The sequence below is a fragment of the Gopherus evgoodei genome, chromosome 19 (assembly GCF_007399415.2).
Source record: "Gopherus evgoodei ecotype Sinaloan lineage chromosome 19, rGopEvg1_v1.p, whole genome shotgun sequence".
NCBI classification, from domain to species: Eukaryota; Metazoa; Chordata; order Testudines; family Testudinidae; genus Gopherus; species Gopherus evgoodei.
In genome coordinates this window covers 1,894,172-1,910,923 of record NC_044340.1, presented here as the reverse complement: position 1 = coordinate 1,910,923, position 16,752 = coordinate 1,894,172, and positions in this window count along the sequence as shown.

Genomic DNA, 16,752 nt, shown 5'->3' with positions numbered 1-16,752 from the left:
GATCAGGAAGAGCCAGGGGCAGGGTCCCCTTGGGGCCATGGCTGTGTCTGTCACTGGATTAACCTACAGTGGGGATGGGGGAGATGTGGGGAGACAGCGCAGGGTGGGGATATGTCTCCTCCTTGGAAGTGCCTGAGCCCAAATGCCTCCCCCTGCCAGCCCTTTCTACCCCAAATGAGATCAGGGACCTATTTTGCTGGGTGCTGAAGGTAGTATACGGTTCAAAAGCATTCCTCACCATGCATTTTTGATAGGTTTTCATGCCCTGTTTAGGGCTTATGTCCTGCCCTCTATTTACATTTTCATTGGTGTTGAAGTTTGGCACTGTCGGTCATTTTGATTTTTTATTTTATTTTGATGTTTGAATAGGGGGAATGTTGTATGCTTGTGCTTTGATACATTTAGTTAATTGTTTAGAGAAAAAGGTTGAAAAAATAGAGTGAAAGCTTAAAGATTAAAAATAAGACAGCGTTGGTTAGGTTTAGAGGAAAAAAATAAAAGAATGTTTGGTTAGGTTTAGTAGGGAGAGAGGATTTTAAAGGACTAGTTTTAGCCTGTTATTAAAGAATAGAAAGAAATAACAAATAAAAATAAAGATTTTTGTTTTTAAAGGATTAATTTGAAACAATAGAGGCAAGTTATTAAAGAAAAGAGATTTTTGGTAAGGTTTATTAAGGAGAGGTGATTTTAAATGACAAGTTTGGCATGTTATTAAGTTTAAAAGGTTTATTAAATATAAAGTTAGCTTAAAAGAGAGCACATGGCAGAAAAAAGGGAATTTTATAAAGCAGACTGTTAAGCAAGCACAAGGTAAAAATATAAATATAAATAAATATGAAGGCAGGTTAATAAAGAAACATTTAAAATATTAAATATAAGGGTAGGTTAAGAGAAGAGCATTTAAAAAGAGTTAACTACATTGAAAATTATAAAGATAGGATAAAAGATAGAATATGGCAGAAAGAGGGGAAAGAAAGCCCTTTGCAAAGGGTAAAGATAGGCAGCACATGGTTGAGTCAAAGCAAGAGAGATATTTTACCCTTGCAACTGTTCCTGTGGCTCACAACGCTCAAGCTACTTATCTCCGCCTTTGGGTCAGACCAATCAGCTGCTGTTCTACAGTTGTGTCTGAGAATACATTTTCCTGAACCAATCCTATAGTCCCAAGATTTTTAAACAAGAGCCATCTCCCTCTCCTACACTCACTTCCCTGCTACTCCTTAACTGTCTTATTCTTATCTAAAAAAACAGACCCCCCCAAGCAGTCTTTTCTGCCATGTAGCACTTCTACATAGGTGCTTTAATAAAGGTTAAAACCCTAAGCCATTAGTAACTGTCAAGGCTGATTCCTCACTCAGTCATTCTGATTGCAGAAATTGGGGGCCCGGCAAGGATTCTAAGAATTAATACTGACCACTCCAGGCTCGTATTAAATTCCCAAGGTTACAGCTTTTCTCTGATCTTGGATGGGTAGATGCTGCCACCACTCAAGTGCAAAAACCCCTTTGAGAACTCAGAAGGTGCACTTGGAAATTCCTTCCTGTGGGGTATCCTCAAGCCCTTTCACCCACTCTCCAGGGAAGAGCTGAGAAAAAAAACAAAGGAAATCAGCTGTTACCACCAGCTAATTAAACAACATGTGCACAAACCTCTTAGGAAACAAAATCCAATCCTGTTCTTAAAAAAGGTAAATTTTATTAAAAACAAAAAAACATTTGAAAACTCATGCTATTGCTAGATTTAAAAAACCCACTTACAATAATTAAGCATCAAGAATAACCTTCTTGAGGTCCAGTTTAAAGGTTGCAAACAAAACAATAACATTTGGGATTATTACAGAGGAGTTCACAATCCAAAAAGAAATAAAGCAATAAAACTAACTGCATCTTTCTAGACATTTCCTGATCTACTTAATATCTGTGGGTTTCAAGTGAGTAGTTTCTAGGTATGATTCAAATAATTTTTCATACTTGGCCCCAAGTGTCTTACTGCATACTTCCAGGCCTGTCTCTGCTTCTCCCTGAGAACAACAACAGACAGACAAAGAGATTTCCTCCTCCCCAGTTTTAAAAAGTTCTAACTTTCCCAACTGCTCTTTTGGTCAGGTGCCCACTCCTTTCCTTTTACCTATGCAGGGAGGCTTTTTAATCCTTTACAGGTAAAGCAAGTAGAGAACAAGTACTAAGAGGGCTTTTATAGCTAACTGGCTGGCTGGGTGTCCATAAAAAGGAGCTACTCCCCCACCCCTTTCATATATCACAGGAACAAACGGTTTTAAAAAGTTTTTCCCTATGCTTTTGGTGAGGACAATTTGAAGCTGCAGCAAAAGCAGCTTTGTTAGCAAGTGAATTAGACATAAAGAAGGCTGTTAGATGCCCAGAATGTAGAGATAAGAAGTTACTTGCTTTTGTTCAAAAGTTTGAAAAGAAACAAAGTTATATTAAGTTTTTTAAAGGAATAAAGCTCTATTTTATAATCACTTGAAAAGACAAGCCTATTTGAAGAAACAGCCCTTTATTTATAGCCGTTTTAAAAAAAATGAGCATGCAGAAAAACTCTAGGATTAAAACTACAGACAATCAGTTTAGCAAAGTAATTTATAGTAATAAAAAAAGCTTCCCCTATAGTTTTGCTAATATTGGTTATTTTTTAGTGAGGGCAATTTGAAGCAGCCTTTCTATATTAGTGGATTAGAAAAGAAGACCACTTTGAAAGGCATAGAATGTTAGAACTGGGAGAGACCTTAGGAGGTTGTGTAGTCCAACCCTCTGCTTAAAGCGGGCCCAATCCCCCGACAGATTTTTGCTCTGATTCCTAAATGACCCTTCTCAAGGATTGAGCTCACAACCCTGGATTTAGCAGGGTAATACTCAAACACTGAACTGTCCCTCCCTGCTGCCTACCTGAAGAATCATCCTTCTATTTAACACTTTTACATGTGTGTTTCAATAAAAAGTGAACATGCAGAAGCACCCCAGGGTTTTAAACCCACAAACCCTTACTAACAAAGAGTTTTTAAAAGCTTTTAGTGAGGACAATTTGAAGCTGCTGCAAAAACAGCATCTGTGAGCCACTGGATCAGAGAGAGATAAAAAGATTGCTTCTTCCCCTTTTTTTTAACAAATAGAGGTGAAAGTTATATTAAGCTTTCATTTTCTTAGGACTATTAGATTTAAGTATGGATTTTTCTGTTGCATTATCAGAATGTCTTTGTCTTGAAATATTTGCAACCTATGTGGTGAGACACAGGTACAAGCTCCTGTGTTTGTTTTGGGTCCATAGATTTTATTAAAATAATACATCACAGGCTGGAGCTGTGGCTTTTTCTAAGTTTTAAAAACAGATGACTAATTAAGCTAGCCAGTGATCCATGCACTATAGTCTGCCTTAGCAAAGCTCTAGGGGTCACCCCTTCAGTTTGCTTATTTTTTTACACAAACTGCTTTCCTAACTTTTTAAATGCTGTTAAAGTTTTAACAAATGGTGAGATTATATTGAAAGACACTTTGTGAACGTTATAACAAGTATTTTATTCCATTCACTGATTGTAAAACACAAAAATCATCTTTGTGACTACATGAAGCCTATCTGAAGAACTCCCCCACCTCTCGACGTCTCCCCCATACTTTTAACACTTGCTAACATGTTTCATTATATTAAATAAAGTGGCTTTTTTGAACATTTAACATGAAAATACAGAATTGACTGAGATGTAACATAGCATGACCTTTTTAAAGGACATTCTGTATGCACCGAGGCCTATTTGAAGCTTTTTTAAAAATTTAACATGAAAAAGAAGTATTGACTGAGCTGTAATAAAACAAGGCCCCTCTCAGGGACATTTTGTAGAAGTTTAGTGAGCTGAAAAGGCTTCTTAAGATCCTAGCCTATCCTTTTTCAAATGGTGCTTTTAATGTACCAAAACAGCAACTGGGTAAGAATACGAAAACTGGCAATTGAAGGGAGTTTACATATGTGTTTTAATAAAAAAAAAATTTTAACAAAAAAATACACAAGATTGCTTTAAAGTTTGGATTTATACAAAAAACACAAGAAAAAATAGCTTATGTAAAAATGTTAGCATCTGCTCCCCCGCCCCTTTCTTCTTTTCTAATGTTTTTTAAAATCTAAACCAAGGCAGGGCAGATGCAAGGATGTTTCGCACCCTAGGCAAAACTTCCACCTTGCGCAGCTCCCCCCCGCTAAGCCCTGTGGCAGCTGTCCGTCCCGCCCACAGGCCTGAGGTGCCCCCCCCCCCCACAGCAGCTCCCCCTAGCCTGGGGAGCCATGCGGCAGCTCACTGCCGCAGCTCACCTCTGCTCCCCCTCCTCCCCGCCCACTTCTCCCACCTCCCAGGCTTGCGGCTCCAATCAGCTGTTTGGCGCCGCAAGCCTGGGAGGGAGAGAAGCAGAGGGGGGCGGCATGCTCAGGGGAGGAGGCGGAGCAGAGGTGAGCTGGGGCAGGGAGCAGTTCCCCTGCTTGCTGCGCCCCCCCTTACTTGCTTCAGGCGGCCCTCCCCTTTTAGTGAAACAGTTTTGTAGGCAGCCATTCTGTGTTAGTTGTTATGCTTTAGCATAGGCAACCGTTTGTCATTCAGAAACACTTTCATACTTTATGAGGTATTATCTCCCCCATCCTACAGCCTATCAGAAATATTAACAAAAACAAACTTAAAGATACTTTTTAGCAGTGCCAGCAAAGCAACAATTGCAATTTTGTTTATCATTATCTTGTCTAAGCCCCTAGAGAATATTTTGTTTTATAAAACATATTTCTGCAAGCTGTAAACCTAGAGGCTGTACAGCATTAAATAATATGAACCAGTGGACAAGAAATCTGAGACACTGTTGAAATCAGAGGTGTCATGATTAAGTCCTAATGCAGAGGGCCTGGGGAGGTGGGGGAATGAAAAGCTACATCAGAAGCGGAAGATGGTATGATTTAAGAGGGGTTCTGGGGCTGCTTTGCAATGGTCCAGATTCCCCAACAGCCTATATCCCTCATACACAAGTGCCAGGGTTGGGTGGGGTGAGTGAGTCTTTCTTAGAGGAGCAGGCCGCTCATATACTACTACTTACTGACAAACTAAAATCTAACTACACGTATATTATGGGGGCAACCTACTTTCCTTTTGACAAACCCCACACCTCTTGAACTCCATAAAAACATGTTTCACACTATTATTTTCAACTTCTATTTAAAACATGCATTTTAATTTTATTTTACAATACATTGTGTTTTGTTCCCAAAAATGCTCTAACTTTTAGTGTTTTTTCTTAGCAAGATTTTGTAATTTGCTGAACGAAGAGGAGGGTCAACGTTTAGCATTAAACATTTATCTGTTGGTTTGATGATCTAATCAAAAACGCTATTTGGGTCCTTGGCCTCTGTCACTTTGTCCACTAATTCGTCCCCTAGAACTAAATGTTCCAGAGGCACTGCAGTTCATATCCCAACATGATAATTTTATTTAACACACACTCCATATACAAACTACTTTCTTTAATTTTACACTTCACAGCATCTAAAGACCAGTACACGCATTTGTGATGCCTCTGACTGGGGGCATCTATGGTGCACCCAGGACAATCCTCATTTTGTTTCTCTCTGTTAGTCTATAAAGTGTCAAAGGATTCTTTGCTGCTTTTACAGATCCAGACTAACACGGCTACCCCTCTGATACAATCCTCATTTTGTTTCTCTCTGAGGCAGTGCTTGATGATTCTGTGCACAGCCGCTCGCACAATTGCATGCATCACCGCTTTATGGTTATGAACTCACACAGGTTTAATACCAAATTTCTCCCTCAACTTAACATAGTATAGGCCTATAGAATAAGCAGCCCCCTCTGTTTCGGCATTCTGTTGAGCATCTGGTTTTGGGTATGGGCAAAAACAGACAGGGCCCAATCTGCTTTTCCCTTTGGAGCTGTCTGTGTCCAGAACCTCCAAGTCCTCTGAAGAACCATCGCTCAACTGCTGAAAAATGTACAGTAAGAAATACGTTTAAGGCATCTTCGTACTTTTTCATAACATGATTTTAAAACCTTTTACACTATGTGTCAAGTGACTCCTTCTGCATGCAGCTTTTAAAAACAACAATAAATGCAATCTCTCTCTGCAGGCTTGATCCAAAAGGCTCTAGCCAACCGAGCACTGGTGACCACCCAAACCAAATCCTTGAACATTCTTACATACAGTGTATCGGGGCCTCATCTCCGTACAGCCCTTTGTTTGAATCGTTTGGGTTCTCCTGCCCAGGTCCGGAGTCTCAAACAAATCTTGGCCCAGCGGTCTAGCCTCATGTTTCTCCACCACATTGTTCTTGAGGGTACAGTCATCATTAGTGATCCCTGTTTCCCCACTCCCATGACCCGTCTCAAACACTGTTTCCCAAAACGGTATGTTTATTTCTTCAGGTCCCATAGCGGCGCCCGTATAACACCTCTTCATGAGAGGTTTGATGGCCAGTGTTGGCCAGGGTCTTCTAGGTGCAGCCATCTTCAATCATCAGACCTGTTTAAATAGAAGCTCCTCCTTACTTTAGCCTGACTGTATGATATTCTTGACCAATAGTTTAGGGCTGACATTGCTCTTCCTCCCCAAGTGCCTTTTCTGTGAAGGGAAAGGCACCAGACAAGCCCCATCCATTCCTGCTACCAGTCAGACACACTGACCTCCACCGGGGTTTTGGAGATTTTCAGATGTCATGGGGCTTTTGGGATTATCTGATGCCCCCAATTTGGCATTTTAGGGAGTTTTCAAGACATCTGGCCTTTGGGGATTTTGAGGCTTTTGGGAGGCTTCAGGTATTTTAGATTTTCAGAGGCCCCAGGGCTTTTGGAATTTTCAGCAGCCCTTTTTGCATTTTTGCAGGCCCAGGTTCTTCTGGAATTTTGGGGATTTTCATAGATCCTGGGGCTTTGGGGATTTTCAGAGGCCCTGGGCTTGTGGGCTTTTTGAAGGCTCCATGGCTTTTGGGATTTTCTGAAGCCTCAAGACTTTGGGAATATTTTTTATTTTTTGAAGTCCCCAGCACTTTTGTGATTTTTGGAGTTCCCATGGGTTTCAGGATTTTTGAAGGCTCTGGGGTTTTCGGGCTTTTCAGAGGCTTTTTTTAGGTGGGTTGTGATTTTCAAGGGCCCCATTTCTTTGGGATTTTCAAAGACTCTGGCTTTTGGGATTTTTCTGAGGCCTTGGGGTTTTGGGGATTTTGGAGGCACTGGGGCTCTTGCAATTTTTTATTAAAATCTAAGAAAATATTTTGTCTGAAAACCTGGAAAAAAGTAGGTTTTTTGGACTGAAAATCCTTTTTTTTTTTTTTTAGTAATTGTAGAAAATTGGTAAGGGAAGCCAAGGGACACCAAGAGAAATCCATGGCCAGCAGAATTAAGGACAATAAAAAGGAGCTTTAAAAATATATCAGGAACAAAAAGAATCCTGAACGGTATATTTTGCATTCTATATCATACCACACCTTTGTCTTTCCCCACCTTCAGTCTGTTTACAGGAGCTGTTACATGGAGGAGAAATTGTCTCTCCTCGGCAGAAGAAACAAAGAACAATTTTTTAACAGGATCGTCTGAATTATCTCCTGTGAAGAGAAATAAGGGGTAGAGGAGAAGGGTCCGAGTGGGTGATCCCACAGCCTGTTCTAAAAAATTGCAGTGTCCACGAAGCAGAAAGCTGTTATTGATATGGTTATACTTTTGTTCTGTGTTACAATAAATGTTGTTGCAGTTCAAAATGGAGTCTAATAATTCAAGATGGCGCATATGGTAGGAAAGGATTAACCTCCGTCTTGGTATCCTTTCTTCATGGCATTTTCCTGCCAAAACTTTGTTCCCACCAGAACTTGATGGACTGAGAGCTAGCTGGAACCGGTTGGGGGAAGTGTCTGCCAGAGCATGCCTCAGGAATTTGCATCACAGAGAGCATATAAGGAACTGTCAGCAGTGACGCTGGTGCTGTCCACCATCAAGGCAGCCATGTCCAGTTTCTTTGTGCAGGCATTGGATCAAGACTTCGGTCACTAACACCTTCCAAGGACTTTGAAACTTATCTGATATCTGATTTCTGTATTCCACCAAAGGATCCAGTGAAGACTTTGCCATCAGCTCAGATCTGTTGATCTCCTGCTTTGGCCATAGAGAACCAGATCCTCCAATGTTCCAGAGATTCTGAGAGGGTCCATCAGTTACTGGTGATCTCCATCTGCAGTGAAAGAGACAGTAATTGTTTTTCTGGCACAACAGTTTAACCAAGGGATGGTTTAAGGGTCTGGGCTTTATGCCCCTTGCTGGAATATATTCTTGGGTATTGTAGTGATCCCCTTAGTGGATCTTCTCCCAGTTGTAACTATCCCCTACTAAATCTTCTTTCTGTTTAAGGTTATATTCTCTCTATCTTTTATTTCAATGCAACACGGGTGGGAGGCACACAGATTTCTAACTCTCCCAGTTGATAGATGCTGGTAGGAGTCAACCCTGTTATTTATATGTCACCTCCTTATTATTATATAACAGAGATTTTGGGATAACATTTACTGGTGACTGAAGCATGACCTCTCAGAGATTTAACTCTCTGATTGGAGTCCTTAGGTTGAATAGATTCCGGCTTATGGTCCATAGACTTGGGATTCTGAAAGAAGGCAGCTGTGGGTTCTCATGAGTTACTGACCATAGGTGAATAGCCACCACAAGTTTAGGATGGTGGGCTATTTGGCTTTGACATAACTACTGTCTATTTTATTCATGGTAAGTGAGTGAAGTTTGGAGAAGGTCTTCAGCCTAGAAAGATGGTCCCAGCAGTCTAATAAAAATAGTTTGGAGTATGCAATGTCTGTTTCTGGGAAATCTCAAAACCCATGGAAGAAAGGGTCTGTCTAGGGAGATTAAGCATTACAAAAATTACAAATATTGTGGGGCTGGTATTTGGCAAGCAAGCCAGTTCCCAAGAAAAAATTACAGAAGCAAGCATTGATTTATGGACTCGCCACGGTGTGTAGGGACCTGGATGGTAGGAAGAGTCACTTTAAAGCCTTAGCCAACCAGGCAAAAGATTAGGAGAAAACAAATGGGTTGGAATTGGAGAAAGCAGTGGCACAACATCAGATGAATACTGTCCAATTAACAAAACAAGCTAGGCAAATCATGCAGTTAGAAGAACAGCTGCAAGAGGCCAATTCATGCAGGGCACAAGTTGAAAGGAAATATCAAATCCTGTCCACAAAATTAGAAGAGGCCCTAACTACTATCAGGCAGCTCCTGAGGGAGGCCAAGCAGGTTCAAGGGTTAGAAGTAACAAATCATTCAGCCTGCTTGAATAAGTTTCAGAAGCTGCAGCAGAAGCTAAAGATCTCTAGGGGTATGATTAGCACGGTGAAAACTAACCCGCTAGCTGAGTTCACTTCCAGGAAAGGTTCAGACGTAGAGTCTGAGGAACATAGGGATGAGCCATCATGTTATTCTACAGCAGAAAAAGTTATTTCATCAGCAACATCTAATTTAGATGAAGGCCCAAGGGTGACAGGATGAAGTAATCCACTGATTGCCCCGATCACTATTACGCAATATGGGGCTCAATGCCTTACCAGATGGATTGCCTATGGGACGTATCACTGAAATTGTAGATATATACATGGGTGTGTATAAAATGTTTTTTCCATATGATCTTTTTGGGAAATTGTATTCAGAAAAACGGGAATCCACAGAGCACACAGAGATCTATATAGCAAGAAAAAGGTTGCTGTATTGGTTAATTGGTATGGCACCAATATATCAGAATCGTAACGTGCAATATAATGTGCCAGCATTTTGTGAATTGGTAATACAAGGGCTTACACCTGCCCTGAGGTTAGCTATAGGACCAGCAACCACCGGGCTTCTGCAGTTGGAATCAAGAGTGAGAGAGGCTTACGAGCTAATTAAAGATGCAACCAAATTAGCTGGTGCGACCTCTAAAAAGAAGGTATCAGTAAAAGGGTTTCTGAGTTCACAAAATGGGAAATTTGGCAATAAGCCTTGCAACAATAATAATAAGCAGAGCAATTGGTTTAAGGAAGAAACGGCAACCTGGTTGCAAGGTACCACCGAAGAGCTAAAGGCCTTCAGGAACATATTGTGGAAAAGACATTTAAAATATGAAACCAGAGAGCAATTAGATAGAGTTCCTACAACTGAACTCTTTAAGAGACTGCTTAAATATGAGGGTGAGAAGCAGCAGACAGAGAGAAATACACGACTGTGTTCTCCCTGCCTTGGAGCCTCAGTGAAGGGACTCAGCTTTCACTCCCCCTGATTTTGTGGCTTCCATCATAAATGATGAGTGGGGGAGACCAACGGTTAACACAGGGGTAGGCAATCTATGGCACGTGTGCCGAAGGCAGCATACGAGCTGATTTTCAGTGGCACTCACACTGCTCAGGTCCTGGCCACTGGTAAGGGAGGCTCTGCATTTTAATTTCATTTTAAATGAAGCTTCTTAAACATTTTAAAAACCTTATTTACTTTACATAAAACAACAGTTTAGTTATGTATTATAGATTTACAGAAAAAGACCTTCTAAAAATGTTAAAATGTTTTACTGGCACATGAAACCTTAAATTAGAGTGAATAAATAAAGACTCGGCACACCACTTCTGAAAGGTTGCCGACCCCTGGGTTAACATCATGGTGGAAGGAAAGTTTGGGTCATTCTGTCAAAAGGTGTTGGTCGATACAAGGATATCAACCAGCATCTTGTTCACTGATGGTTCACCATAAGCTAAATTGCTGCCTATTAAATGTGTAAAGACTCTTGAAAGTTTCAATTGTAAGACCAGTATTTTACCCTTTTCTAAGGACATAAAAAGTACTTTAAGACATTTATAAGTATTAGCTTCTTGGAGATTACAAGCCCCCTAGGGGGCTATGGAATATTAGGAATTGATTTACTGAAACAGCTAAGACTTATTGTGGACATTCCTCATCAATCCCTTAGTGACTCCTTGGAACAAAACCATGGTACAGTGATATCTGGAGTTCATTAGATGATCTGTTTTAAAGGCATCTGCAGACTTTGTTCTTTCCACATGGGAAAGTGATATAGAGATGGCTATAAAGAGTTATCATCCATTTTTTGCTAAAAACAAACTCAGCTGTGGAAAAAGTCGTAGCAGCAATTAAAGTCATAGGAGCTGACCCTAAGCCTCAGAAACAGCATTCCTATTCAGCCGAGGCAAAGGAGGGTATAAAAGAAACCATAATGGCATTACAAGCTCAGAGTGTGCTGGCTGAATGCGAAATCCCATGCAGTGCATCAGTGTGGCCAGTTTTAAGAGCTGATTGCAAGACCTGGTGTCTCACAATAGATTATCGAGCATTGAATAAGGTAACACCAAGACTGATGCCAGTGGTGGCGAGATATCCAGAAATTATATCTTTAATTACAGCAGGAGCTACTTGGTTTTCAGTTCTTGATATTCTGAATGTCTTTTTCTCAATTCCTCTCCATCCAGACCATTTCTACAAGTTTGCATTCACTTATCAAGACAAACAATTAACATTTACTCAAGTAGCTCAGGGATATCAGAACATGCCAACGATATGCCACAAAATAGTAGCAGCTACGTTGCAAGGGCTATGCTATAAAAACAACATCATGAGCTACATAGATGATGTGCTGATAGCAACCACTACTAGAGAAGGAAATACAAAGGCTCTCCAAGAAGTTCTGAACAAAACTCTAACTACTGGATTTTTGGTGACTCCATCAAAGGCTCAGTTAGTGTCCAGAAGAGTCACATACCTAGGTATATAACTTAGGGGATGGAGGAAGATGCCCAAATACAGAAAGGGTAAAACTGATCTGCAAGCTGCCCATGCCTGTGGACGTTAGTGCGCTTTGGTTGTTTCTGGGTCCCATAGGATTTTCCAGAGACTTTATACAAGACTATGCCAGCATTGCAAAGATATTGTATTCTTTTATAAGAAAAGATCAGCAATGGAAGTGGCAAGGAGGCAGAAGCAGTATACCAGTTGAACCAGGCATTAACTGAAGCACTTGCCTTGGCATATCCACAACCTGACAAACCTTATTACTTACAGTTGGGATCCACCGGGAGAGCCATTAGTGCAGTGTTACTCCAACATCAATGCACCACTTTAAAACTGGTGGCTTATTGCTCAAGAACTTTATCAGAAATAGAGTCCAGGTGTTTTGGTTGTGAAAAATAAGTCTTAACATTGGTATGGGCCTTACAACACTGGGCTTATATTATGGGCATGTCTCCTATAAGACTAAAAAAGGCACAGACTTGTGTACAATACATCTTGTCAGGAAAAGCGAATTTAGGGAAGGTCAGCAATCCAAGGCTTTTTCCCATCTCCTCGTTTAAAAACTGCTCTGCAACCTTTTTAATGTTTAGTGCCAGCTGTCTGGATCCACTTTGGTTTAGGTGGAGCCCATCTCTCCTGTATAGGCTCCACCTCCCCATCCCAAAAGTTTCCCCAGTTCCTAAAAAATCTAAATCCCTCCTCTTTGCACCATCAGTTCATCCACACATTGAAACTCTGAAGCTCTGCCTGCCTACCTGGCCCTGAGTGTGGAACTGGAAGCATTTATGAGAATACCACCATAGAAGTTCCTGGATTTCAGTCTCTTCCCTAGCAGCCTAAATTTGGCCTCTAGGACATCTCCCCTCCCCTCCCCTATGTCATTGGTACCTACATGTAGCACAACCACCAGCTCTTCCGCAGCACTACAGATAAGTCTATCTAGATGCCTTGAGAGAACTGCAACCTTCCACCAGGCAGGCAAGTCACTATATGGTTCTCCCGGTCATCACAAATCCAGCTATTTATGTTTCTAATGATCGAATCTCCCATTACTAACACCTGCCTTTTCCTAATGACTGCAGTTCCCTCCCCCAGAGTGATAACCTCAGTGAGAGAGGATACCCCAACATTATCTGGAAGAAGGGTCCCATCTATGGGAAGGTTTCCCTTTGCTCCTGTTGACTGCTCTCCTTCCCTGAGCCTTTCATCCTCTTAACACTGCAGAGGCTGTCTGACCAGAGGTGGGACAAATCTACGGTGTCCCAGAAAGCCTCATCAACATACCTCTCTGCCTCCCCTAAGGTACATCCAGACTGCCTGGCGGATCGGTGGGTAGCAATCGATTTATCGGGGATCAATATATCACTTCTCATCTAGACATGATGTATCGATCTCCAAATGCACTCCCATAGACTCCAGAACTCTACTAGGGTGAGTGGTGATAGCGGAGTTGACGGAGGGAATCGTGGCTATCAATCCCACACCATGAGGACTGGAGGTAAGTTGAAATAAGATACGTCGACTTCAGCTACACTATTCCCATAGCTGAAGTTGCATATCTTATATCGACCCCCTCCCCAGTGTAGACCAGCCCTTCGCTCCTCCAATTCTGCCACCCTGGTCTCCAAAGCCATACATGCTACACGCAGTGCAATAGACTGGACAGCCCCCAATCTGCTGCTGGGCTTCTGCCTGCATTATCTCCTACAGTAACCTAGGTTAATGATAGGGTTTTTGTTTAAATCAGGAAGATCTGATTGTACTGTAGTTTTAAAGAATGGTTAATGTACCTTGCCCCCTTCCCACTCCCCTTCCAAACTCTCTCTCGAAACTCCCTGTTATCAGCCCCTGGTCACTTGCTTACTGCTTTATAAAGCCTTGGCCTTTCTGATAGCCTGTCCCATGACTAAGGCTCAGCCAATGAACAGAGGCTTCTAGATTTCAAACCTTGTTTAGAAGCTCACAGCTTCCAACTGCCAGCCACAGCACACAGTCCTTCAAACAAACAAATACAAGCTCAGCACACAGCAAGTAACCCACTGTAGCGAGGCGGTGGGATACCCCACAGCCCTGCTGAGGGACAAACCTCCCCTACCACCACCGTGGGCGGATCCACTGGGTCCTGCGCCCGCCCCTCAGAGGTCACGGCGCAGACCTGGAAGTATAAAAGCCCGTCTGCAGAGCTCAGTCGAGGCCCAGCAACCGTAGGGGCCAGATGTCTGCGGCTGCTGCCAGCCAGAGCTCACGCTCGGCCAGTCGAGCCTGCCCTGCGCTCGCTACCCCGAGGAGGACTGGCCGAGCCTGCCCCGCACCAGCTACCCCGAGGAAGACTGGCCGAGCCTGCCCCGCACCAGCTACCCCGAGGAGGACCGGCCGGGACCACCCCACTCCAGCTAACCCGAGGAGGAGCCGAGCCTGCCTCTTGCCCGCCACCCTGAGGAGCCGCTGAGCCTACCATCGGCTACTTACCCAGAGGAGCCGATGGTGTTTAAGACCACCGGTGACACTACGCCGACTCAGGTCCCTTACGAGGGGGAGTGTGGAAGTAGCCTGGGGGCATCTGACCCCCGTCTGGCTGCAACACTGCCAGAGCCAATGTCAGTGTGTTGCGGCCAGGATCCCCACTGACAGCAGCGAATCTCTGCCACTGCTAGGGCCCCGGGCTGGGACACAGTGGAGTAGGAGGGCCTGCGTCCCCCCGCCACCCTATTCTGGGGTGGCAGACTCCCCCTTCCCCTGGCCTGAGGAGGCCGAAGCCTATGATTACTGCTCAGCCCTGCTTGAGGGCCTGAGCATTCTGACTCAGTGTTTGTTGCCCCACTTTGTCCTAGGGCTGGGCTTAAGACTACTGTTACTGCTCAGCCCTCCCTGAGGGTCTGAGCATTCGGACTCAGTGTTCGCTGTTCCGCCCTGACCTAGGGCCTGAGCTGGTTTCAGACTATTGACTCAACCCCGACCAGGGTAGAACCCCCCTAACTGAGTATGCATTAGTTCCTAGGTCAGCAGGGCCACTGGCAGGTGAACTAAAGCGAGGCAGTGGGATACCCCACAGTCCCACTGAGGGACAAACTGCTGCCATGCCACTCCACACTCCCAAACACAAACACACACTACAGACAGCCACTTACCCCAACGGTCCTGTATTTGCTCCTCCTTCACCAGGAGAACTCCTTCTCAAAACTCCCCGTTAGTGGCCCCTGTTCGCAAAGACAAGACAGGATTAGTCCTAGCAAGAAAGGAAAACCAGCAGGAAGACATGATAGTAATCCCATCCTGTCTCTGCCAAGAGCTAATTAAATTAGCCCACGAGCAAGGTCATTATGGAACAGAGAAAACCTTAAAGCCTACTCACCCTAGGATGGTGGCCTTCAATGGTCAAGGAGGTGGAATTCTGAATACACAACTGTATTTCCTGTGCCACATGTAACAATGATTCAAGGATCCAAAAGGAACCATTACTTCACCAGCCCATTGATGGTCCCTGGACAAGAGTGCAGATAGATTTCATAGGTCCATTGCCGAGGACGAGCAGAGGTAATCTGTATTGTTTAGTGCTTATAGAGCCATTCACAAAATGTATAGAGACCTATGAAGAACTGCACAGCAAACACCATCACCAGAGTACTTTTAGAATAAGCTTTTAGCAGCTTTGGGTTACCAAAAGTTATAGATTTGGACCAGGCTACCCATTTTACAGGCGAGCTAATATGACAGCTTTGTGTGGCACTTTGTATTAAGCAAAGGGTTCATGATGTGGGACACCCCCAAGCATCTGGTCAAGTTGAAAGAAGCACCCGCAAATTAAAGAATGTTCTCAGGAAGGTAGTAGAAACCTCAGGAAAAAATTGGGACATCAAGCTGCTTTTAATTCTTATTGCAGTTCATTCGACCTGCAGTGTGACCGGGTTTTTCCTCATGAAGCCCTTACTGGACGAATGATGAGAACTCCAGAATACCAGTGGTTAGAAGGAGGGGTGCCTCCATATAAATATGTGCCACAGGTCAGACTGGACTGCTATATCAAAGAACCACTAAACACCATCAGTTTGGTGCAGAAGCAGGATGCTGTCAATTTAAATGGTATTACCAAGAAAATGGACCAATATTTGAAGAACAATTTATCTTTTGTGGAATGGGATATAGGGGTAAAGTTCTCTTCCAATATTTTTCGGAGAAACACCATCCACTGTCCCCTAGATGAGCAGGTCTGGCTGTCATACTGGAAAAGGCTAGTCCCACTGTGTACTTATTAGAAATTTCCACAGGGAAAAAAAGAGTTCCCAATGTTTTCATTCCATGACTTTAATTGTGAAGAAAGGGAGTAAGAAAATTGCAGTAAAAAAAAAAACAATCAAAAGATGACGCTAAGCCACCGTAAGGCTGTGTCTCTTTCTCTGTTGTCTATAGGGAAGAAAAACATGAAGACCCCTATTTTGGTCATAATTTTATACATAGGTTTATTGGATACCAATAGAGTATCTTCTATGTTACTGGTTAACAAAAACAAATCTTGGTATTATCTAGTGAACCATTAGCTGGCACATAAGTGGAAAGTACCTCTATTCTCAGGAGCTGTCATAAATATATAGAGAAGGGCAGCATAAAATCCCTCCTTGGCAGCTGTACCAAATTGCCTTACCTGTAAGGGGTTAAGTAGGTCAAATAAGCTAGTTAGCACCTGACCAGAAAGACCAATGAGGAAAGAAGATACTTTCAAATCTTGGGAGGGAAGATTTTGTTTATGCTCTCTCTTTGTTGTTCCCTCTCTGGATGAGAGAGAAGCCAAGCAGGTACAACATCTCCTGAAAATATACCTGGAATATACCATCTAAAATCACAGAAATTGTAAGTAAGGCAAGGAAATGTGTTAGGTTATCTTTTGTTTTAGAGTGTGGATTTTCCTATGCTACAAACATCATTTTATTCTTGTTTTTGTA